Source organism: Canis aureus, chromosome 3, assembly GCF_053574225.1.
Source record: "Canis aureus isolate CA01 chromosome 3, VMU_Caureus_v.1.0, whole genome shotgun sequence".
Classification (NCBI taxonomy): Eukaryota; Metazoa; Chordata; class Mammalia; order Carnivora; family Canidae; genus Canis; species Canis aureus.
The window spans coordinates 60,364,313-60,390,698 of NC_135613.1; the positions used below are offsets into that span (position 1 = coordinate 60,364,313).

At 41.9% G+C, this 26,386-nt stretch overlaps 1 long non-coding RNA gene across 1 annotated transcript; it reads right to left on the reverse strand.

The window, feature by feature from the left end:
- LOC144311155 (uncharacterized) lies at positions 1-26,386 on the reverse strand. The gene is made up of 4 exons (XR_013376715.1): positions 26,111-26,386; positions 20,863-21,113; positions 20,275-20,314; positions 1-2,294 (listed from the first exon to the last, which is right to left on the reverse strand). It is a non-coding gene; the product is annotated as an uncharacterized LOC144311155 (long non-coding RNA).

Here is a 26,386-nt window from a genome sequence, read left to right on the forward strand (position 1 = left end):
AGGGAACACAGTGAAATATTAGAACTTAGATCGGCCACCCACCCCCGAATCCTGGTCACTCAGTGTCCTCTCCAGAGATGCCAGAAATCTTCCTTCTGGTGTTATTGTGCCTTGTCCAGAGATAGTCTATATTTATGAGAGCATATATGACAGTGTCCTTTTACACATATGTAGTGTGTTACACACAATGTTTTGCATTGTTCATTTCCTACTTTAATATCTACTTTGCAGATTAAGACCAATTCTATTCTTATTGAAGGGCCATATAGAATCCCATAGTATAGATCTACTATAAATTGGACCAGACCTCTGCTGATGTTTATGCTGTTTTCTCTTTTTGCTATTATAGACAATGCTGCAGTGAATATACTTCTGTGTTCTTTATTTTGCATTAGTGAAAATAATTTTCTTTAGGATAAATTACTAATAGAGCTACTTGAGTCATATGGTTTGCATTTTTGTTTTTGGTAGAGATTGCCAATTTGCTTTCCACTGGAGTTCCACCAATTTACTCTTTCACCCAAAATATTTGAAAATATCTATTTCCCCTCTCAACCCCTACCTTGATACAGTGTTTTTATTTTTTTAATCTTTGCCAATATGATGGATGAAAAATGGTCTTCCTTGTCACTTAATTTTCACTTCTCTTATTATGAATGAGATTAAATATTTATAGTAATTTTTAACATTTTATATTAAAGAGCCACTTTTTTAAAGAAACACATAGCCTTAGCTAGTTTGTTACTGGGTTATTGACCTTTGCCTTAGTGATTAATTTGCATTCTTTATATATTAAGGAAATTAGCCATTTGTCTATGATATGGGTTGCAAATTTCCCCCCAGTTATAATTGTATTTTGACTTTGTTTTTCCCTCATGGATTCATTTTTTTATGCCATTGAATTAAATATCAGTGCTTTCTTTTATGACTTCAGAGTTTATTTCAATTTGGACCTTCCCTATTCCAGAATCATCCTAATATTATCCTATATATGCTTTATTACTTTTGTGATTTTGTATTTCACATTCAAATCTTTGCGCCATCTGGAAGTTATTTTAAGCAAAGTTAGAGGTTCAAGCTGCTATTTTTTTCTAGATGGCTACCTTAGATGTGTTATTGAATATAGATAGATACTTTTCATTGTTCTGAGTCTAATGCTCATAAATTGTCACCTAAGTTATCGCCTACAAAAGCAGTAAATAAATAGTGGTATAATCATAATAGCAACAATAAAAATAATAACAGTAATACCAGTTATATCTACTATGTGCCAAGCACAGTTCTAAGCATTTTGCAAAAATACTACTGAGTAATTATCCCAAATCTTAAGAAATGGCCAGATCCACTGACATGATGGAGCAAGAAGCCAGATCTTTCCTGCACTCCAGAATGACCTGGTGAGAATGTGAATAAAAACAGAACAAAATTCCTCATGTTTATAATGGATTGGTGAGAGGTCCCAGAATTAAAATAATGTATTCATTTAGGTAAATGAATACATAGTAGTTTGGTTGGCATTTATTTGCACTAGGGAAATGGGATAAAGACGATTTGATCAGTCAATGAACCACACTTAGCATCCATGTGCCAAGCATTGCAGAAATTCACCCAGTACACACCAGAACTTTAACACCTGCTGGCTCCACTCTGTGGCCAATGGCAGTGCTGTACTGGGGCTAAATATTTCACACATGACCGTAGTGCCAAGTGCTATGGTAATTCTTTCCATGCTCTGATACCTCCACGTACATTTTCTTCATAGCATTTACTACAATTATACTTTTGTATGATTAGATTTCTCTACCACATTAGACTGTAAATTCCCTGAAAGCTGGAACCCATCTGTTTGGTTCAGTATTACCCCAGTATCTAACATCTAGCAGGTGCTCAATAAATATCTATCAAATGAATGGCTTCATAAACAGCTCTAGAAGGACATAGATCCAACTTCTAATTAACTCTTCCTGTTTGGCCTTGGCTGTGTTTCATAGTTCCCTAAACTTCAGTTTCCTCACGTGAAAATAGACATCATAATAAATATTACCTAAGAGGGTTGCTATGAGAATTAAGTGAAATAATACATTATTACCACCATACTGAGTTCTTGTTATACATCCAGGGCTTCTCTGTCCTAGGAAGACCTCCTGGGAGAATGTGGTCTATATATTCACTCATGTCTGGAAAGCCAGTCCTGAGATCGTACATTGAATGTTCAGGCTTCCTCATAATCCTGTGATTCAACTCTGGCATTCAAAATCTACCAAGTACAGAGTCAGAAGGGGATGAAGGAGCACCTGTCAAGCAAGTATAAACAATTTTGATGACAAACGGTTTGTATGTTTTTCCTTGAAGTTTTGTCACTCAGTATTCTGCAAAACTAGACAAACAATTCATGGGCTCTATCTTGCATCTGCACTTCAGTGCCCTGTGATTTACCATGCTGGTTTGGCAGTCAGCTTACCTTTCCTATTATGAACTTGATACTATCCCAAGGGCTTTAAAATCTATATGGAACCTACCTACTTTCATCATGGTAATTTAACAGTAGCCTTTAAAATGTCTTTGGACAAGCTATAAAGTACATTTTGGAGAAAAAATGCTCAAGGGAGATCATAAAGCATTCGAACTCACATTGTTTCTCTCCAACTGTTGTCACTATCCAAAGCACTGCCTCCCGGAATGATACACCTTAAAAATGTTCTTCAGATCTCCCACCTAAATGCATTTTTAAAGGCATTCAAGGAAGATCCCACATACCTGAACTCATTTAAATGCCTTCCTGCACTGTGTCCATCCAGGGAGCTCTTTGCCGCATCATCTGACTAAATTCTATTTGTTCATTCATTCAACAAATACTTATTAAATTGACATTTCTATTAAAAGGTACTCCGGTAAGTGAAAATTTGATGAATTAGACATGGTCAGTTTCCTTAAGGGGTTTATAATCTAATGAAGAAGACAAACAAGAAAATTCCGTGATAAGAATAGAGTTGCTATTTTTAAAAGTTTTTAAGTACTCGGATGAGTCACTCAAATTTTCAGTTTGATCCATTTATCGCTTAACCATTCATTGAGTATCTACCGGATATCCAAAGCACTAAAAAGGATACACTCCGGGATCTCCAGAAGAAGTGGCAGGACTCCTGACCTCAGAAAGCTTCTTTTCTTTGCACCTGTATCTCAGTAACCTATGTGTGTGCATCTGATCTGGTTCTTCCTCCTCAGTTTCAGACCATTTTATTCAACCACCTACTGGACATGTCCACGCAGTATTTCAGAGGCTCATTTACCTTGCATGTTCCAAATGAAATCCATTATCCTTCGCCCTGGTTAATGGCCCCTTCACCTGCCTAGGTACCCTCATCAGAAACTTGGAACGGGGCTTGGATTTCTCCCTACCTTTAATTCCGCACATGTAATCATTCAGAACACCTATCAGTTTTATCATCTGTACAGTTCCTTTTCTTCCCTTCCCTACTCCTTCCACAGCCACTGCCTTAATTCCTGTCCTCATCATCTCCCACCTGAACAACCACATGTCTCCTCAGCTAGTCTCCCTGGCTCTAATCAATGCTTCTCCAGACCATTCTCTTCACTGCTGCTCGAGCAATGGCTCCGAATGGGAATGTTAGTATAACCCTTCACTGTCCCAAACCTTCTAAAGACTCCCAGCTCCACAGAACAAAGTCCAAACAAGGTCCTTGGATATGCACACTCATCTTTGCCAGCCCTGAGACCTGCATCGTAATGTCAGCCCAATTCCAATAGTCAGAATCTCCTGAGCACACCATGCTGTCTCATCCCCCTGCCTCTGCAAGTGCTGTTCCCTCTGCTGGAGTATGTATCCCCTTCCTGTTCTCTGTCTAATTATTAACCACCTTCAAAGATTCTGTTCAGGGGTTCAGGTGCCTCCTCTGTGAGACTGTCTCTGATTTATCTGAACTATAGCGATGACGGCCTCCTTTATCACACTGATGAAGTGCACGTGTGTCTTTTCCTGCAATGTGTCAGTGTAGGGCTGTTTGTACAGGTCTGTACCACTTTCTGAGCTCTAAGAGCCTTGAAACTCTATCTTTAATATGACCCCAAATCCATCAAGCTCTCATCACTACCCTTACATCTCCCCAGAACTGTTGAATAGATTCCTGACTAACTAGGTCCTTTGCTTCCAGGGTCTCCTCACAACCTGTTCTTCACTCTGCATTTGGAGTGTTGCTTTTTTTTTTTTTTTAATGAAAATGGATCCAGTCTGATATAAATATCACCACCCTTTGCTTCTGAATGTGTGTTAGTGGTTCCACATTTTCCGTAGAATAAAGTTCAGAATCCTTCGCATGATCCTCATGCCCCCAAGACCTCTCTGGCCTCACTTGTGGTTCTGCTCCTTCCATCTTCCTTTCTCTACTGCCAAACTATCTCACCATTAAACACAAAGAAGGAGGGCAGCCTGGGTGGCTCAGTGGTTTAGCGCTGCCTTCAGCCCAGGGCCTGATCCTGGAGACCCAGGATCGAGTCCCATGTCCCTCTGCCTGTGTCTCTGCCTCTCTCTCTCTCTCTGTGTGTGTGTGTGTGTCTCTCATGAATAAATAAGTAAAATTAAAAAAAAACACACGCACACAAAGAAGGGTTTAGATTTTCTACCAAAGGAAATAAAATCAGTGCAGATAAGATTTCACCTGGGCACCATGATGCAAGTATACCAGGAGGGAGAAGAAACCCATATCTGTATGAATCCCCTGTGAACAGCCGCCAAACTGGCACAGTAATCCTGGTGTGACTTGTCTGATGGTGGCACATACAAAAGAGGCCGTAAGAGACAGGAGACACTTCAGAGCAAAGATCTACAGGACTGGGTGCCTGGCAGGTTGTGAAGAATGGAAGGAGAGAATGAGCCACATGAAGATGGTCCTAAGAGAGAATAACTGGAAGGGGGTTCTTGGTGTAGAGGTTAAGATAGAGTCCTGCTGGACACTTGTTAGGTCAAACTCAGGGACACTCAAGCAAAGGAAATGTTCCTATGGAGGCATGGACTGTAGGACTATAGATCTGGAAACATCCACATAGCACAGTGGGAAGGGCAGAGGCTTGAGTAGATCCCTTCTCCTGGGGAGACTGTATAGAGGAGTTCAGAAGGTCAAAACAGAGCCTGAGGAAGCACCAGAGCAATGAGTCAAAAGGAATTTGACAAGCTATAAAGGAAGCACTAGTGAAGAGGTGGGCAGAGACTGGAATGCGTGATGTCTTGCAAATCAGAACAGAGGAAGTTTCAGGAAGGAGAAGGTGGTCAGTGATAGCAAGTGGCGGTCATACAAGGTCATGGAAAACCAAAGACCAAAAGTGTGCTTCTGGGGTTTAGTAAAAAAGAATATCATTATTGACTTTTGAGACATTAGAAGATAAGAATAAAAACCAGAGAAGAGAGTGTTAAGGAATAGGTTCTTATTAACTCCTGAAAACAAAAACGATTTTGTGACCAGTTTAATTTACACATTTTGAAAAGTTAAGAACTGTTCACTCAACAGACATCCTGAAACACCTCTTTGTGTTCAAGAATAGGCTGTCATGTTTTGCAAGCAGACACCAAAGACCACATGAAAAATTCTCTTTAGATGTCTAAGGCTGGGAAAGCCAGGAAAAACCCCAGTATGAAATGTTTTCCGACACTTTCCCCTTTTCCTTTCCTGCTTATTCAGGAGAATATTTGCAGTCCATTGTTTTTCTAAATGATGTTCTGACGTTGCAACATGCAAAAAGGCATCCAGCTGCATTCTTCCTGTTTACGTCTTACTCTTCAGTAACTCAGACCTGAAATAGTTCATGTTTCCAACTATGTCTTCACAGGCTTCTTGAAGTTTTAGAAAACACCTAAACCCTTATCCCTTCATTCTAAACCTCAGTATAAACAGTTTTGCTCAGAAATACCTATCTCTTGGGGCATCTGGGTGGCTTAGTCAGTTGAGCATCTGCCTTCAGCTCAGGTCATGATCTCAGGGTCCTGGGTCAAGTCCCGCATTGGGCTCCCTGCTCGGTGGGGAGTCTGCTTCTCCCTCTCCCTCTGTTGCTCCTTCTGATCATGCTCTCTCTCTCAAATAAATAAATAAAATCTCAAAATTAAATACCTATGTCTCAGCTTTCATTCAAGGAAACCAAGTGGCAGTGTCCAAAGAGTCTTTAAATCATCACTTTAATTCACCATTTGGTGAATTTCAATGTGCTAAACATTATGTTAGTTTCTGAAAAGATGAATGAGCTACTGGCCTCAAAGGTTCACACTTGAGACAACATGCACCCTTTTCCCCCATTGGAGGTGTGAACTGCAAGAGCAGACACGAAGATGTGTGAAGAGTCCCAGCCCCGCACACTGCAGGACCTCACTGATGCCCTGCACCAGAGGGGAAGCAACTGCACAGCATTGCTCTTCCCTTAAAATTACTCTGTCATTACCATCGGTCAGTGAGGTATGAACCAGGGCAGAGCACCGAGGGCTCCATGAAGACAGATTTTTTCACTCGAATGGGCACGTGGCTTATATTTGTTCTTTTCACTTTGGAGTGGACGTTAGTGGTCATTTTCTTCTGCTTAGTAGGAGCCTCATTGTGATGTTCTCTGAACTTTTCAGGGAATAAGGATTATTAGAGGTACTGCTCATATTGGCAGGTCTTCATTTAAATGAGCAAGTGTATTCCTGCTGTTATGTGGAAGAACTTGGCTCAGTAACAGCAACAATTTCATTTTCCCTACCTTTGGGGGAGACATGTCAAGCTCAGGAAACCTGCCAAGTCAACAAAATGTTTCTTCAAGATGTTTGATGTTTCCAACAGCAAGTCTAAAAGGCTGCCAGGAAGTTTTTCAGAACCTGAACTGACTGTGCATCACACAATAATATTTAGAGCTGGTCATTGTGAGATGTCTCTACAGACAGCTTTCCTTCTGGCTGTATCCCTTCCAATCCAAAATATGAATTTAGCCCTTTGATATTTGATTATCAATGACCATGATGATGTCATGGCAAATTTCTAAATTTATGCTTTCTTTGGTATTGGTAATGTTTCCTAAAAGTTAAATTTCTTTTATACAGTAATTGTTTTTAATGTACCAACATTTTGCATCCTCAATGCCTCAAAATTTCTCTTATTTTTCTGCTCTCAGTTAGAAGGTGCCCTATACACCACAAGCTCTAGATCGGGGTGGCCAGGAGAGAGGTTATGTCCCACCTTCTTGGTAGAGAGTTCTTTAAAATGCAAGGTCCATTAGGAAAGCCCTAATATGAAACATTGAGTTCACCTGGGGCTACCTTGCTTTTCTTTACATTCTGTTAGTTTATTTTTTTTCCTCCTGTTAGTTTAAACAGATCCAAGCTAGTTGCTCTCTAGCTGCCGCATGTTTATTGAGCCACATATTTGAGCAGGTCCTCATGATTCCATCAGCCCAAGACCTCATATCTAACATTTAAGTTTAGCCTTTATAGTGAGATTCTTGCTTCTCAAAGGCAAGAATTACTTTAAATGCTCTATGAGTTCTTTCTCTGGAGTAACTAGCAGGAATGAAAACATTTAGAGTCATAGACTTGGGGAGCATTATAACAGGGACATTATATTCCATCTGGAGCAGCACTGGCCAGTAGAAACACAGCGTGATCCATCATGAGAGCCATGTATAGGCCAGAATGCAATTCTAAGTTTTCTAATTTTCACATTAAAAAAGCAAAAAAAATGACATTAATCTTAATAATGTATTTTATTCAAGCCAATATACCTAAAATATTGTCATTTCAACATATATTCATTAAAAAATATGAATATTTTACAATTTCTCATACTAATCTTCAAATTCAGCATGTATTTTCCACCTGCAGCACACCTCGACTTATGTGGGCCACATTTCAAGTGCTGGGCACAGCAGGCAGTGCAGATCTAGGGCCCAGCCCCTGCACTTTACAGATGCAGAGAGGTGAGGTGTCCAGCTGGCTAAGGAACCAAAGACAGACACTTGGGAGAGAGAGATTGTATCACCTGAAATTGCAGGATTTCCCTCCTGGGAAAGTTGTGGTGACTTTCCCACTTACTAAGCCCACATAATGCCTCTCCTTTCTTCCTCACCTCCAGACACATGAACCCCAGGGTCTGGGTAATGATGATGAAGTCACCGCCTTCAAGTCTGAACAAGCAATGTGCTCCCAGCAGCCGACCGTATGTGCTCTGCTCCACCACAGATGAGACAGCCCCGCTTCCAACACTGGCCACCAGGACTGCCCTCTGGAGGTGCATTCACAGATGCGCTGACTGCTTTCCAAGGGAAAAACAATTTCAAAGAACTCTCCAGAGGATGGTCTCTCTTGCTCCTTGAAGACAAGATTTCATCTTTTTCTGTTCACAATCTTGCTTTTCAGCCAGCCAAAATGAGTGAAATCAGTAGTTAGAAATGGGAACCGAGAAGGTTCCCAAAAGGTCCACGGAGAAGGAGCAAGTTAGAGGTGAGAGATGGAGTCTTGAGATTTAGAATGTATTCCTCAAAGGGTTGTGGACAGGGAGCACCACCAGGGCAGAAGGAGCATACAGAAGAGCCACAGCAGGCTGTAACTCTGCCTGGCACTGACGACATCAGGTTAGATGAAGGTCCAGTGGCACTTGATGGTGTGGGGAGTGGAGACGGTCTGGGCCCACAAACCAGAATAAGAGAGGTGTACCACTGGGAACCCAGAAAAGCAAACCCTGCAACTAATGAGATTTGTTTTCTGCAGAAACCTTTCCAGAAAATGGTTTATATTTATATTGCCAGTAAAATTAAGATTTAAATTTAACTGAGAGACTATGAATTCAAAAATATCCATAGATCATAAAGAATGATTTGGAGGGTGACTGGGTTGCTCTGTTGGTTGGGCATCTGACTCTTGATTTTGGTTCAGTTGTGATCTTGGAGTTGTGGGATCGAGTCCCACCTTGGACACCATGCTCAGTAGGGGATCTGCTGGAGATTTTCTCTCTCTGCCCCTCCTCCTGCTCACTCACACACTTTCTATCTCTTTCTCTCTCTCAAATAAGTAAATAAATCTTCTTTTAAAATGATTTGGGGAATTTTAAGGACAGATTGTCCTGATGACTGATGATGGAGCTGGAGAGCAAGAATTTGTCCACATTATTAATGGTTCTCGAGCAGCATTGCTTTAACTTAGAGTCTCTAAAGCAGAAGACACAACAAATCAGGTTACCCACCCCCTTGATGGCAGCCCCTCCCCAACCACCACATGTCCTTGAAAGATGTATCCACACCTTCAGCTACCTTGCCTTATGGTTCCACATTAAATTCACCAAGTGAGTCCTGACTCCCCCAGGACACAGGCGATGACTCGGTCTGTGGTGGCCTCATGTCCTCTTGCAGCTGCTTGACTACAGTGGACTTTCCCTCCTCTTGACTGGTGAGGCTTTAAAAATTATTAAAGCAGTCTCCTAGAACAATTAAAATACAGCCTCCATGGGTGGAGCCTGTCCTGTCACTGGTATTTTGCTGAAGACAGAGAGACCGAGTCAAACTTTGCATTCTGAACAGTGAGACATATGGGCCCCTCTGTCCACCCACTCCCCAGTGTCACCCTCAGCTCTGGGGACCCTGCAATCAGACTTATTCCCTCAAGGCAGTCCAGGGAAAAGGCCCATGGGCACCAATATTTGAAGGGGAGAAGGGCCGGACGGTTTGCCACTGCGTCCTCCAATCAGCCCGGTTCACACACAGAGGGGACACTCACCTTCCAAGTGCCCCCTTGTCAAACATAAATTTAGCAGAGCCTGGAATTGCCCGATGCTTCTAGTGTGAAAGCCAGGGAGCAAAACTGACAAGGAAAAATCTGAGGAGACCAACAACACAGAAGAATACTTGAAAAAAAATTATAACTAATATTACAATCCTCAGAAATCTAAGAGTAGTTACTCTTGCAACTGGGAAACAAAGATTGGATGCTCAGGGAATAAAGAGAACATTCAGAAAAACGCCCAGGAGATAAAAATATTCTAAAGTAGAAATGAAAGTCAGCAGATGTATTAAGAGAGGAAATGCAAGGGCATTTCCTAGGAAACAGAACAACAACAGAACATCATAAAGATAAGAAAATCACAAGATCAATCCAAATAATAATAATAATACATTATAAATAGTAACAGTTCTAGGGATTAAAAAAAACATGAAGGAGAGAAAATCATCAGAGAAATAATAGAGGGAAAGGTTGCAGAACAGAAGGGTATGAACAAACCAAGCATAGAGATGGCTTGGGGTCCAGAGCACAGGGATCTGTGACGGGGGAGACAGGAGGGAACTCCCTGGGACCATGGTTGCACAGCTGGCCATAGGGGACCATGAGAGTGACCCCGGGGGGTCCCCAAGAAAGAATGCACCCCCGAGAGACGCCCTGATGTGTTAGATTTAGAAACATTTCAGAGTTCTGCCAGATGGTTCTGGAAAAATCAGTGGTTAGTACAGAAAAAGTTAAGCAAATATAAAAATGAAGCAATTTTTTTCCTGCAAGGATAAAATTTGTACAATATCAAAACATAATTCTAGTACATTATGGGGCTCAGCTGTGAGCAATGTGTACTCAGTCCAAAGGGAAGCACTTCACAAGGATTCCACCAAAGTGGTGGCGTCACTCTAGGGCCCTGGCTCCTGACTTGGGCTGCGCCTTGGAACCATGTGGGAACTGTAACGACAGTGCTGACACCTGCATCTCAATCCCAGATACCCTGGATCCTTGGTTGGAGATACAGCCTACACCTTGACAATTTAAACAGGTCCTCAGGTGATCCCAAGGTGTGGCATTAGGTGAACTGCATTGGGGAAGGAAAGGCAGAGAGCCAGAGCCTAGTGTAAGGAGGCTAAACTCTAATTTGCAGAGCAGGAATTCCTACAACCTAACACAAGAAGTTTCCGTACAGACAGAATCCAGCCCTACCCTCACACAGCTTGGCTCTGCTCACTCCTCCCTAATCTCAGCCCTATGAGATCCTGCCTTTATGATAATTTTGATATTTTGCTTATCAAGGATTTTTGGCATAATTTTAATTTTTAAAATATTTCATTAAAATATTTCTTATTTTGATGATTGAATTTTGGGACACCTCCATAAATATCGTGCCTGTAGCAAGTTCTTCCTTTGCCTCACCTGAATGCTGGCGCTTGTAGGATATAAAATTGAAAAATTCAGAAATTATAGAATAAATATATTAGGAAAAATGATGGGACTACCAGGAGAAACTGCTAGAGGAATTAAACATTGTTGCCTCGTGGAAGCAGGACTCAAAGGTGGGGATGGGTAAAGCAGGGGATCACTTTTTTCTGAGTTACAAGCTGTGGTGCTATTACTCAAACTTTAAGACTAAATGTAACTTTCTTCTGCAAGCAGTTACACTTACCAAAAACCCTCTCTAGCCTCTCACACCACCACTTGTACCTCCTATATATATCTCCTTCATTTTCACAATACTAATTCTGCCAATCCATGAGCATGAAATATTTTCCCATCTCTTTGTGTCTTCCTCAATTTCTTTCAGAAGTGTTCTATAGTTTTTAGGGTATAGATCCTTTACATCTTTGGTTAGGTTTATTCCTAGGTATCTTATGCTTTTTGGTACAATTGTAAATGGTATTGACTCCTTAATTTCTCTTTCTTCAGTCTCATTGTTAGTGTATAGAAATGCCACTGACTTCTGGGCATTGATTTTGTATCCTGCCACACTGCCGAATTGCTGTATGAGTTCTAGCAATCTTGGGGTGGAGGCTTTTGGGTTTTCTATGTACAGTATCATGTCATCTGCAAAGAGGGAAAGTTTGACTTCTTCTTTGCCAATTTGAATGCCTTTTATTTCTTTCTGTTGTCTGACTGCTGAGGCTAGGACTTCCAGTACTATGTTGAATAGCAGTGGTGAGAGTGGACATCCCTGTCTTATTCCTGATCTTAAGGGAAAGGCTCCCAGTGCTTCCCCATTGAGAATGATATTTGCTGTGGGCTTTTCGTAGATGGCTTTTAAGATGCTGTGGAATGTTCCCTCTATCCCTACACTCTGAAGAGTTTTGATCAGGAATGGATGCTGTATTTTGTCAAATGCTTTCTCTGCATCTAATGAGAGGATCATATGGTTCTTGGTGTTTCTCTTGCTGATATGATGAATCACATTGATTGTTTTACGAGTGTTGAACCAGCCTTGAGTCCCAGGGATAAATCCTACTTGGTCATGGTGAATAATTTTCTTAATGTACTGTTGGATCCGATTGGCTAGTATCTTGTTGAGAATTTTTGCATCCATGTTCATCAGGGACATTGGTCTGTAATTCTCCTTTTTGGTGGGGTCTTTGTCTGGTTTGGAATTAAGGTGATGCTGGCCTCATTGAATGAATTTGGAAGTACTCCCATCTCTTTCTATCTTTCCAAACAGCTTTAGTAGAATAGGTATGGTTTCTTCTTTAAACGTTTGATAGAATTCCCTGGGAAGCCATCTGGCCCTGGACTTTTGTGTCTTGGGAGGTTTTTGATGACTGCTTCAATTTCCTCCCTGGTTATTGGCCTGTTTCTGTAGCTCCTCCACCAAAGGTCAGGGCTGTTCTAAGACCTTGGAAATCCTGGGCATTCTGACTTTCAGGGGCCCATCCACATCTTGTGAAACACCCATAGCTCCATAAATGCACCCACAGCTCCATAAAATAAAATGTATTTTCATGTATAAAGGGTTTTTTGAAATTTTCTTTTGAAATGATTTGGCTTGGAGTCATCCATTTTGACTGGCTAAGATTTCTCAGCAATAATTTTGCATTCTTTGAACTCTTGTAAAGTGAGAAAACCTGCCCACTAACTGTTTTTGAAAGCAGTGAACTTCCATCAGTCTTCATTAAATAATTAATCAAATGGACACCATGGGCATTTTGTAGAGATTTTAATTACATAGATCAATTTTCAGTTTTGCAATTTCTCATATTTTAGAGAACAGCCTTTTCTTTCCAATTCTCAGACCTTTCCAGATGCTCCGCATTTTCCATGGTGTCAAAGAGCTTGAGTCATCCTGTGGATCACTGCAACAATCTTCTCCCAGCACCCGTTTTAGGGGACTTTCCATCCATCTCCCAGTTGGTCCGAGTAATCATGTCCCTCTTTGGTTTCAAATTCTTTAACAACATACCACAAGTAATTTCCTTAAATACCTAGCTTCTGCTGGCTCTTCATCTCCAGCACTTAACTCCTCCCTGTGGCAATCCTACCAGAATGATTTATTTCCCACCAAAGTGCCAGGCTTTATCTTGCCTGCTTATCTGTGTCTGTGTGGTTCCTGTACTTTCAGTTGTTTCCCCTTCTCCCCGTATATTGCTTCCTGTCACTTCAAGGTCATTTATAAAACTGCCAATTTTTTTACTTTAAATATTTGGGTTTTGGGGCACCTGAGTGGCTCAGTGGTTGAATGTCTGCCTTTGGCTCAGGTCATGATCCCAGGGTCCTGGGATCGAGCCCCATATCAGGCTCCCCATAGGGAGCCTGCTTCTCCCTCTATCTGTGTCTCTGCCTTTCTCTGTGTCTCTCATGAATAAATAAATAAATACTTAAAAAATATTTGGGTTTTCTTTGCAGAATTCCTCGTTATAGAATTTAAATTATCTTATTGCCGTGTTCCTTCATTGGCACATCTATCTTGTCTAATAATGCCAGCAAGCAAGAATCCTATCCATGTCATATCCACTGCACCTAGAAAAGAGCTGAGCCCATAGCAAGCACAGAATCAATTTGTCTACATCAGTGTCTGTAGCAACACGGCAGCTGTTGGATCAATTGTAGGAACTGCCTATTATTCTGTTATTCTATTATTATCACAATTCTCCTGCAGCAAAAACCACCCTCTGGTTAAGTGACTCTGAGAAACTTGAATGAATCCCAAACCCTAGTTTTGTTACCATTTCCATAAACTGAAGATGATATTACCAACTTGGCCTATTTCACTTAGGCACCAGGGAAATCGGGTGGTTGTTGTATAAATATACCTGCATCCTCTCACATCTCCACAAATCCAAGATCACCTCACCACTAACCTGGTCCCTGCGAGTGCTGAGCCCACCGCAGCTCCCCCCGCCACTGGACGGAATCTGTATGTCCTCCTTGGCAGCAGGAACAACCCCCCCGCAGCTGAGGGTCCCAGGACAGGGCACAGGAAACCCCAAAAACCTTAAAGCTTCTCATTCATTCCAGACTCATCACAACCTGACCATAGGAGTAATAATATCTCAGGGAAAAGGATTTTGTTTTTATCACCTGGTGATAAAAACAAATTTCTAACCTGGAGATTAGGAATTAAGTTTCCTATTTGAAAAGAGATTTCGTCATTATGAGAAAGCCCCTCTTTCCCTCCCGACTTGGCAGCTCTCTGAACCCCAGTGATCCAGGATCTACCAGTCCCACCCAGCACTGCCTAGATGTTCCAGGACCATGAGGTGGTTTCATGCTTGGTTAAGGACTATAATGATGGGACTGTTAATTGTGGCCAAGGAAGCACATCACCTCAGACACAGTGAAGACATGGAGTGAGAAATTGAGCCAGAGCAGTGGGTCTGAATCACCAAACCCAAACCCATCTTCCTCCATGAGGTCAGAGCCAAGCAGTGTGAGCAAGAGTGATATAAGGATTTGTTGCTCCCTCCTTCACTGACGTTCACTCTGTACCAACTGGAAAGTGGATCCTAGGAGGCTCAACCCTCCCAAACCCCCAGAAAATCTCCTTAACCCCCAAGACCTTGCTTTAGAGTTGAGCTGAACAACAGGGACATGGGTTCGTAAACGAGAGGACAAGCAGGGGATGAAAACCACGAGCAACAACACCTATGGACCCATCGTCGGGAAGTGATCCTTATTCACTCACTGAACAAGCATTAATGTATCGTGCCAGGCATTGTTCTAGGTGCTGCACATATGGGAATGTAAAAGGAATGAAAAAGAAAAAACCCTGCTCCTTGGAGCTTCAATTCCCATTAGGACGACAGGTGGTAACGCGTGCTATATAATAAAGGGGCAGGAAGGGGGGCAGTGAGAGAGGAGGCCGGGCAGAGGGAGGAGCAGGAGCCAGCTGGTTTGGCGGGGGGAGAGCTCCCCAGCAGGCAGAGGGGCAGGGGGCGAGTAGGGACCCCAGGAACCCAGGGTGTCTGGAGCGGGCGGGCCAATCACTGAGGTCAGAGCCATAGCAGAGGCTAGTGAGGGCTTGGCAGGGCTTTGGGTTTACTCAGGGCAGGAGAGGAGCAGAGGAATAACTAAGCCAACTGAGGTTTCAAAAGGAATTCTCCGGTGAGTGTGGGAAACAGTTACTGGGATGCAGACACTGAAGGTCAGTGGAGAGGCTGTTACACTAAGGTGAGATGCTGGTGGTGGGAATAGGGTGACAGCAGTGCTACAGGGAAAGCCGGTCAGACTCAGGGGTTTATGAAGGGATCAGAGGCAGGGACTGAGAGAAAGAAAGGAAGTTGAAGATGTTTTGGCCTGAATCCATGGAAGGATGGAGCTGGTGTTTGCGGGATTGGGGAAGATGTCCCCCAGCAGGGAGAAGAGGTCTGAAGAAGAAGACTAGGGGCTGATGGAGTTGGAGATGGTGGAGAGGCAGTGGGACATACATTCGTGGAGTTCAAAAACAAAGGTGTCAGAACTAGAAGTATGCATCTGGGACTGGTCCATGCACAGATGGTGTTTAGTGTGGGTGGGGGTGGAGATGATGAAGGGTTAGAGGAAGGAGTAGCATTCTCAGGATGGGCATATGGGGCACTCGAGTGTTTGGTGGGCAGCAAGGTAGGAAGGAATGGGCAAGAGAACCAGAGAGAAAGAGACTGATGAGGGAGCAGAGAAACCAGGAGGCCATAATGTCTTGAGAAATCATGTGGGGAAAAAATGCCTTTCAAAGAAGAGGGATTAGTCAACTGGGTCAAATGTGGTTGATAAACCAAGATGAGGAGAGAGAAGTGATCGGTGGGTTTGGTGATGTGGACATAATTAGTAATGGAGACCAGAGCTGCCTCAATAACCTGATTGATGAGGCTTCAAGAGAGTCTTGGAGAAGTAAAGACAATGGGCATAGGTCATCCGGGGAATTCTGCAGAAGAGAGAACTGGGGCAGCAGCTGGAGGGCAAATGGTTGAGACAGGGATTTGTTTTTAAGATGAGAGACTCTGCAGCCTATTTGCCTTCTCATCTGAATAATTAGGGAGGAAGAGAAGAAAGGGGAAGAGAGAAGGAGAAAGAGGGGAGGGAGGAAAGAATAAGAAAGAGGAAGGGAGAGAGAGAGGAAGGGATAGAAGAAGGAATGGGAGGGAGGGAAGGAGAGAGGAAGGAAGGGGGAGGGAGGGAAGGAGGAAGGAAGAGACCAGCTGAAGAAGAAGGAGAATGGAAGGTTGGGGAAGGACAAAGGAGGGATGAGAAGAGGACACAGAGGGAGGGGGAAACACTAATGTCACTCTGAAAAGGAAAAAAAAGTGAAAAGATGAAAATATTATTTCCAAAATTGGAAATAAAAGTGGGGACATTACAACCAATCACCAGAAATGAAAAGGATTGTAAGAGAATCTAGGAACAACTGTAAATCAACAAATTAGATAGCCTGGATGAAATGAGTAGCTCTCTAGAAACACACAAATTACCTTAAATGACTCAAGAAGAAATGGAAAATCTTAACAGACCTATAACAAGTAAGGAGATTGAATCAGTAATCAAAAGCTCCCAACAAGGGGCATCTGGGTAGCTCAGTTTGTTGAGCATCCAACTCTTGATTTCATCTCAGGTGATGATCCCAGGTCGTGGGATAAAGCCCCTTGCTGGGCTCTGTACTCAGCAAGGAGTCGGTTGGGGATTCTCTCTCTCTGCCCCTCCCCCACTCTCTCTCTCTCTCTCTCTCTCTCTCTCTCTCTCTCTCTCTCAACAAAAACAAAAACAAAATCAAAAACAGACTGCTCCTAACAAAAGTCCAAATCCAGACGGCTTCACTGGTGAATTCTACCAAACATTTATTTTTTTTAATTAATTAATTTATTTATTCATGATAGACACAGAGAGAGAAGCAGAGACACAGGCAGAGGGAGAAGCAGGCTCCATGCCAGGAGTGGACGCGGGACTCGATCCCGGGACTCCAGGATCACGCCCTGGGCGCTAAACTGCTGAGCCACCCAGGGATCCCCTCTACCAAACATTTAAAGAAGGGTTTACAGCAATCCTTCTCAAATTCTTCCAAAAAGTAGAAGAGGAGGGAATACTTCCTAACTCATTCTGTAAAGTCGGCATCATCCTGGTGCCAAAGCCGGACAACAACATCACAAGAAAATAAAATTAGAGATCAATATACTCATGAATATAGTTGCAAAGATCTTCCACAGAATACTAGGAAACTGAACCCAACAGAATTGAAATGGATGATGCACCACGGGCAAGAGAAATTTATCCCAGAAATGCAAAGGGGTTCAATTTAAGAAAATTAACCAATTAAGATATCACATTAATAGAATAAAGGGGAGGGAAACATATGATCATAATGGCATCTGATAAAAATCCAACAACGTTCATGCTAAAAACTCTCAGAAAACTAATAGAAGTGAACTAGGAATAGAACAGACCTTCCCTGGGGTGCCTGGGTGGCTCAGTGGGTGAAGCATCTGCCTTTGGTTCAGGTCACGATCTCAGGATCCTGGGATCGATTTCCACATTGGGCTCCCTGCTCAGTGGAGAGTCTGCTTCTCTCTCTCCCTTTGCCCTTCTCCTCACTAGTGCTCTCTTTCAAATAAACATTGTGCTTCTTCTCTCTCTTTCAAATAAATAAATAAAATCTTAAAAAAAAAAAACAGAGCTTTGACATGATAAAGCGTAATTACAAAAAACCCACAGCTAACATCATATTCAGTGGTGAATGACTGAAAGCTTTTCCACCTTAAGTTCAGGGACAAAACAAGGATGCTCACTTTCACCATTGTTATTAAACATTTTTTATAGGAAGTTGTAGCCAGAGCAAGTCAGGAAGAAGTAAAATATCTCTATTTACAGATAAAATGATATCAGATATAGAAATTCCCAAATAATCCACAAGAAAGCTATTTGAGCTAATAAATGAAATCAGGAGTTTCAGGGGACAAGTTCAACACACAGAAATCAGTTGTGTTTCTATAGACCATCAAGGAAGAATCTGCAAAAGCATTTAAAAAGCAGTTCCATTTACAGTCACATCTAAAAGAATAAAATACCTAGGAATAAATTTAACCCAATAGATAAAAGAGTTATACACTGAAAACTAGGCTGAAAGAAATTAAGGAAGATCTAAATAAATGCAAAGACTTCCTGTGCACATGGATCCTGTGTTCAACTAAATACTGTTAAATTCATGTCAATACTACCAAAAGTGGTCCATAGATGCAATGCAACTTCTAGCAAACTTCCAACAGCCAGTTTTGCAGAAATGGAAAATTCAATCCTTAAATGAATATAGTTGCATCTATGGAACAGGGAAGTTTTTTTCAGAGATCCAAAGAATCAATTTGCTATGGCAGTACTCCGTTATATCAGCAGAAGGAAAAGTATCCTGAATATTGTTACTTGGAAACCAAAAAACTGAGTTGTGAAAGCAAAATTGAGACAATAGGAAGTCTTTGAAGTATCTCCAAACTGCTACAGGATAAAGAAATCTTTATCCCCAAATGGCCAAAATAATCTTGGAAATGAATGTTCAAACTTCCCAATCTCAAAACTTATTACAAGGTTACAGTAATCAAAAACAGTGTGGTCCTGGCATTGGGATAGGCTTGCAGGTTAATCAGTAGACTTGAGAGTTGAGAATTAAACCCATATATCTATGGTCAACTGATTTTTGACGAGACTGCCAAATATCTTCAATGGGGAAAGAATAGTCTCTTCAACAGACAGTGCTAGGACAACTAGATGTCCATGTGCAAAAAAAAAAAAAAAAAAGGTTGGACCTGTATCTCACATCATATACAAAAATTAATTTGAAATAGATCATTGACCTAAACATTTCTAAAAGTCTTAGAAAAAAGCATAGGAGCAAATCTTTAAGACCTAGAACTCAGCAATGGATTCTTAGATATGACACACAAAGCAGCAGCAACAAGAGAACAATAAATAAATTGAATTTCATCAAAATTTAAAACATTACACACTCAAGGCATTATCAAGAAAGTAAAAATACAACCTCTGGAATGGAAGAAAATATTTACAGATCACATATCTCATAAGAGTTTCATGTCCCAAATACATAAATAGCTATATAACTCAGCAAGAAAGACAATCCAGCTTAAAAATGGACATCAAATTCAAATAGACATTTCTCTAAAGAAGATATACAGATGGAAAATAAGCACATGAGGAGATGCTCAACATCATTAGTCATCAGGGAAATGCAATCCAAACCACAATGAGATACCACTTGATACTACGAAAATGGCTGTAATCAATAAAGCAATAAGTGTTCGCAAGGATGTGGGGAAATTGGAACCCTCATACATCACTGGTGGGAATGTAAAATGGTGCAGCCACTATCTGAAACAGTTTGGTGGTTCCTCAAAAAGCTAAACATAGAATTACCACATTATCCAGCAATGCCACTCTCAGGTATACACACAGCATCAAAAACAGAGACTCAGACATCTGTGCACAAATGTTCATTGAAGCATTTTTCACAACAGCCAAAAGGCAGAAACTACCCAAAATGTCCACCAACAAATGAATGAATAAACAAAGTGTGGCACGTATGTCCAAGAGAATATGGTTCAGCCACAAACAGGAATGGAGTTCTGATATACGCTGTAACATAAATGAACACTGAAGACATTCTGCTAAGTGAAATAAGCAAGGCACAAAAGGCAAGATGCCTGCCATATGATTTGTTTTATGCGAAACATCTAGAACAGATGTCAAGGTCACAGAGACAGAAAACAGATTGGAGGCTCCCAGGGGCTGAGGGGTGAAGAGAATGGGGAATTCTTGCTTTGTGGTTATAGTTTCTGTTTGGGGTGATAACAAGGTTATCATTATGAAACGAGGTGATGGTGATGGTTATTAATGCCACTGAATTGAATGGTTTTATCAAATGGCAATTTGAAAAATTAATAACATAATATGCCAAAAACAATTGAATCCTGCACTTTAAATGGGTCCATTGTATGGTATGTGGGTTATATCTCAGTAAAGCTATTTAAAAAATTAATGATGCAGAAGACAGAGGGGAGAAATTGCTAGAGTCCTACTCCTGAGTGCAGGAGAAAAGATCTACCACTTACCCACAGGGGCTTGGCCAACACAGGGACGTGGATAATTCACCTGTAATGACAAGGATATAAGTCAAAGAGTATGGACACAAATGCAGGGAGTGGGTTAGGCAGTTGGGAGCACAATCACGGCTGTCTTGGAGATACTGTCAAGTCACCATCCTTATTGTGCTTATTTCATTCTGCAAGTGAATCCTTAGCTGTTCTTCCCCTTATCCACCAGCACTCAACACTCAACGGCAACTTTCTTTTTTTTTTTTTTAAAGATTCCATTTATCTATTCCTGAAAGACACAGAGATAGAAAGGCAGAGACATAGGCAGAGGGAGAAGCAGGCTCCAGTCAGGGAGCCTGATGCGGGACTCGATCCTGAGACCACAGATCACACCCTGAGCCAGGGGCAGGTGCTTAACTGCTGAGCCACCCAGGCGTCCCCAGCTGCAACTTTCTTAAAGGTGAAGAGGATGCTTTATTCATTTTGAATTGCCATAGAACCTCGGATAACTGTTCCGAGGAAGCTGTTAAGACCTTCTGAGTGAATGAGGGAATTACGGATCTAAAAGACAGCTGGCTTCAAAGAGGTCAGTTGTTTTGTACTCACCATGTTCAATTTACTCCATACTCTCTGCTTCTGTGTTAGAAGTAAATGGGCTTGGTTGAGAAAGTTCTGTATGTAGCATCCATCCAACTGTAGTCATGCCATACTCTTCTCCCATTCTTATCTAAAATTTTGTGTGTTTGTTTTTGCAGGATATTTTATTCTGCAGTGGAATCTCATCAAGTGTTGTCCATTGCAAAGAGTGGTGTGAAAAATTCCAGGGGAAATGACCTAACCATTGGAGAACTGGTTATCTAGTTGCAGAAAGAGAATACATGAGACAGAATTAAAAATATTTATGAATATTATCATGAACAAATTCCAAATAATGTTGACAACTGGTAGAAGCTGCAAAGAGTTTCTACCCTTTGGGTTTTCACAGTCAGAATCAGTCACAGAAGACTTCTTGGAGCAGCAAAGTTTTGAACAGGTTGTTAAAAAGGTGATAAACATAGATTTAAGCAAAGGAAGTAAAGATCTCACCAGAGTAAAAACAGCTAAAGCGAACAGATGTAATGAGAAAGCCAAGTAAGGGACAGGGGCTAATGGGGGATAAGTAGAAGTTTTGTTTTAATAAAGCTGAAAGTTAGGGGCACCTGAGTGGATTAGTTAGTTTAGAGTCCAACTCTTGATTTTGGCTCAGGGTCCTGGGATCCAGCCCCGCGTAGGACTGCTCTGAGTGTGGAGCCTGCTTGAGATTTTCTCTCCCCCTCCCCCTCTCCTTCTGTTCCTCTCTCACACACACTCTCTCTCAAAAAATAATAATAATAATAATAAAGCTAAAAGTTATGACTTAACATCTAAAACTTTAAATCATAATTCTTGTATAACATTTCATCTAAAGCATAACATATTGAGAAATATTTAAATAAAAATGAGAAAACGAATACAAAAATTACTCACTAATGGACTGATGCAATCCAGGAAATATTTTGATACACTCGAAGGAAACCACAGAATCATTATTATTCTGCCTTGTGTTCTTATAAAATCTACATGCCCTCACAGCATTGTTTTGGAAATGGTATTAGAGCTAACATTTATTGGGTGCTTACTATATTCCACACTCTGCTTGATGTGGTCCACATGTCTTTCGATAATTCCTGCAACCATCCTATGAGGCAAGCCTTACTAACCACCCTGGTTATAGTTGAGGTAGTGAGGCACACAGAGGATAATTTAGCCATCTTGAGGTCATTTAACAGGTCAGGATGAGATAATAGGTAGAAGCTTTTCTTCACAGCAATGATGATAGGAAAATTTTCCTTCTCAACAACTCACTTGATAGGGACAGATTTATATACCACCACCAGAGAAGGTAGGAGAAGAGTAAGTTCAGGTCCTATCAGCCCAGGGAGGTGGTTATGAGCTCACACCATTTCTAAGTGAATCAAATGTGTTTTTGCTGCCACAGCAGATGCTGCCTCTGATGTACACTATGCTGAGTGTATAAAAACCCTCCTCTGTCGTCATTATACGAGAGCCTGGCTCTTCTCTGAGAGAATATGCTCCCTCAGGAGAGGGAGTGATATTTTTTCATTAAAAAAAAGAATAAGGTGGGAAAGACAGTCTATACATCTAAAGCATATACTTGCTGGGAAAGTATTATTGAATAGAAGGACACTGTATAAGATAATACTAGATAATTCCATGTGAATATCACACATTTACTGTTGGCTCTGTAGTCTCAGAAGACAGGAGATTTACTGAGCCCTTCCATGAACAAAAAGACATATGAATTAGTTATTGCCCTAGAGGTGTCTATAATCCGATGGGAAAGCAACAGTGATAAAGAACATTTATCCCACGCCATTGAAGTAAGTCCAATTCTTGAGGCATCAGTACTGTGAGAGCACAGGGAGGAAAATGATTAATTCTGAGTGAGTGGTGGGGAGGACTTCAAAGTGAAGCCGGCCTTTGAGCTGATCTTGGGAGGATGAGAAGGATTTTTATTTGGTAAAGCAGCAGGGGAAGCATAGTCTGGGCATGAGCAACAGGTGGGCATGTGGAAGGTCACAGGACAGTCAGATGTGAATGCTGCCACCCAGGTGGAGGATGGTGCAGAGCAGGGGGCTGGAGAGGCCTGGAGTCCTGATGATAGATGGCCCTGAATGCACAACACTGAGCATGGGACTTAATCTGTTAGGCAATGGGGTCTGGGGCTTGTGTTATGAGCTACAATGTAAAATCTTTGAAAGCAAAAAACAAGGTCCATGTCTCAATGATCTCTGAATTCCTTGCACCCTATACAACATCTAGAACACAATACATATAAAAGATGGATGGATGGATGGATGGATGGATGGATGGATGGATGGATAGATGGATGGGTGGATGGATGGGATGGATGGATGAGTAGATGAGATGGATGGATGAGTAGATGGCATGGATGGATGGATGGATGGATGGATGAGTGGATGAGGTGGATGAATGAGTGGATGGGGTGGATGGATGAGTGGATGGAAGGATGGATAGACAGATAGATGGACAATTGGACAGATGGATGGATGGGGCAGATTCAATACCAGCCTTAGAAGTATTAATGGCAAAATTGATTGACTAATTGGATATTTGAGCATCAGGAGAGAGTCAAAGATGGCTTAAAGGTTCCTAGTACAAGGAATAAGGATTGTGGAGAGTATAAAAGGGTGAGCTGGTTTGAGAAGGTGAGAAATATTTTAATAAATCTGCATCCTTCACTTGAGAATCTGGAGTGGGGGGTGGGTGGGGGACCACACCACACAGAGGAAAGAGGAAGGGATCAAAGCCGGTAAGCACCATCTGAAAGTCTCTGTTTCTGTGGATGGGATACAAGGACATGCATCCCTCTCCTGGGCCCGGGTAAGCTTCTTCGAGGGTTTGTTCGGGTAAGATGAATGCAATGCCCTTGGGCATAGGCTAGGGTGGAGGGAGGGAATTTCCCACAAAGCTTCTCTCTGTCAGTCTTCAGCTTTACCTGGGATAGCCACACCTACCTCTGCCTGGGCTCACCTCTTCACTTCCCTAATGCTACTGCTAACCCACAGGGCAACACACCCTGGGGAAGAATGAGACGGCCAGAATTGTCACTTCTGGATTATACAACTTCTTAGACATCTTTTCAAATTCTGTCTGGATTTCTGGCATTTTAAAAGTCTGCATAGATCTCTGTACTCTTAGAAGGAAAAGATCTGAGTTTCTATGCATATGGATCAAAGAAGGAGGGCGCTTTACTCAAGAGAAAAACTAGCAGCAAAAACAGTGGAAAGTGTTAATGCTCTTTAATGCTCTGCTAAATGTAAGTGTGCAGCTCAGAGCACAATTAACCACGTTAGGCTTGTGTGTAGCAGAGCCCACAAGGAGCCACAAACCACAAAGAACTGGGGCATGGTTTTGGCAGAACAGGTTTGAGGCTTGCAGCTGTGTAACTGTAGCAACGAAGATGACTTTTCCGAGCCTCCATTTCCTCATCCCTTGGTTGGGTTTCATGATACCTCCTTTCCAGAGTTATTGCGAGGAGGACCTGGAGGACCTGTATGCAGTTCTCTGTGCAATGTCTGGCATAAAGAGGCGTTCAGGGGCAGCCCAGGTGGCCCAGCAGTTTAGCGCCACCTTCAGCCCGGGGCATGATCCTGGAGACCGGGGATTGAGTCCCAAGTCAGGCTCCCTGCATGAAGCCTGCTTCTCCCTCTGCTTATGTCTCTGCCTGTCCCTCTCTCTCTCTCTCTCTCTCTCTCTCTCTCTCTCTCTGTGTGTGTGTGTGTGTATGTGTGTGTTTGTGTGTGTCTCATGAATAAATAAATAAAATCTTTTTTTAAAAAAAGAGGCGTTAAGGAACGTTAGTCCACCTTTTCCCATTGTGAACCAACCTGCAGAATGCTGGGTCATGTCCACAGACAGAGAAAGACACTAACTGTAAGTTTGCATTTGCAGGTAGATGCAGACAACGGGAATAAAGGGATCAGGACCTGGACACAGCCAAGTGAGACACCTGCCTGTGCCAGGCACACCAATTTCAGGTACCATGCAAAGTTGCCCTTGGCACACCCTCCTCCTCCACCTCTCCCTGCTGCCCTGTGATTACTAATCATACTTTCTTGATCTTCGTAAAGACAGGAGGAAGAAGGGAAGCCCAACTAACAGGCACTGGCATGCTAGCTGAGTTGCTTGGTCCTAACTGGAATTTGATATGATTGAGGTCACCTAAGCACTTCGACATTTTTTTTTCCAATTTTGCAAATATGATAATTATGCAAAATCAATGCGGATTGAGTGCATTTTACCCTCCACAACTGGGGTAACTGTATTTTTGCTAATGGGGCCTTTGCTGCATTTAAATATGGAGAACACTGAAGGAATCTAGTTTGTGGTAGAGTAGTCATCTGGGGGAAAATTCTCATTTTAACCTGTTCTCCACAACCTTCCTACTTAGATTTTCTGCCCCCATCACCTTCTTATTTCTTCTCTGTGTCTTCCAGCTATTAAGTCCTGGTTCTTTTATTCATTCATTCATTCATTCATTCAGTAACAAAAGCTAAGTGCCTACTATATTCCAGGCATTCCTCTAGGTACCAAGGACTCAGTACTGAGTATCACTGGGCTCCTGGTGTTGTAGAGACAAAGAAAGGGACAGAGCATAAACAAGCATGAAAATATAATTATTGGTAGTGAGTGCTAGAGTGCTGGGAGGCAGCTACTTGCTTTAGCATTTCTTTTGCAGACTCCTACACACTTGGGCTGCAAGACTGCCCCAAGTTTCTTTGCCTTGTGATAGCATACCAGAGACCACAGCCAAGGTGTACAAATGCATGGTGTGGTGTCCCCCAAACTCCAGTGCCGCCCATTTCGGTTAATCCCACAAATGGATATGAGGTCTGGAAACTTTTCAACAAATCAACACTCACTAGATTTATAATAAGAAAATAATTCAAGCTTATGTAAAAAAAAAAACCAGAATCTAGTACATCAAGATCTAAGAGAAAGACAGTGCTTTCATGGCTTTGATACTAAAGTGTTCTCAGTGATTGATGATAAGAGGAGAAAGGAATGCAAAAATGAATGGATAACCCAAAGCCTGGATCCAGACAAAACTGTGACATATATCTGCATCAAATCTCTCACAGGAGCATCACACAGAGAACATTTTTTTCACACCAGGGAGAGCAAAGATTTGGAAAAGGTAGCAGAGAAGAAGAAAGAGGTCTAGATAATGCACCAAATTAAGTACCTGCTAACCAGATAGCCCTTTTTAAATGGACTAGTAACTGCTGACCTGAGAAATGAGGCAGGATGGAGTCAAGACTGGATTTTCAGACAAGTCAGGGTTCAAGTCCTATGTCCACCTTTATGAGGGGAGGACCTTGAACAAGGTGAGCCTCACTTGTCACATTTTTTAAAGTTAGAATGTAATGATGCCTCCTTGACAGGTTCTAGAATTTGCAATGTCTAGAACATAGCAACTGTTAAGTGAGCAGCGGCAATTATTATCACTGTTAAAAGTTTCCAGGGGCACCCAGCAGGCTCAATCCATGGAGGCTGTGACTTGATC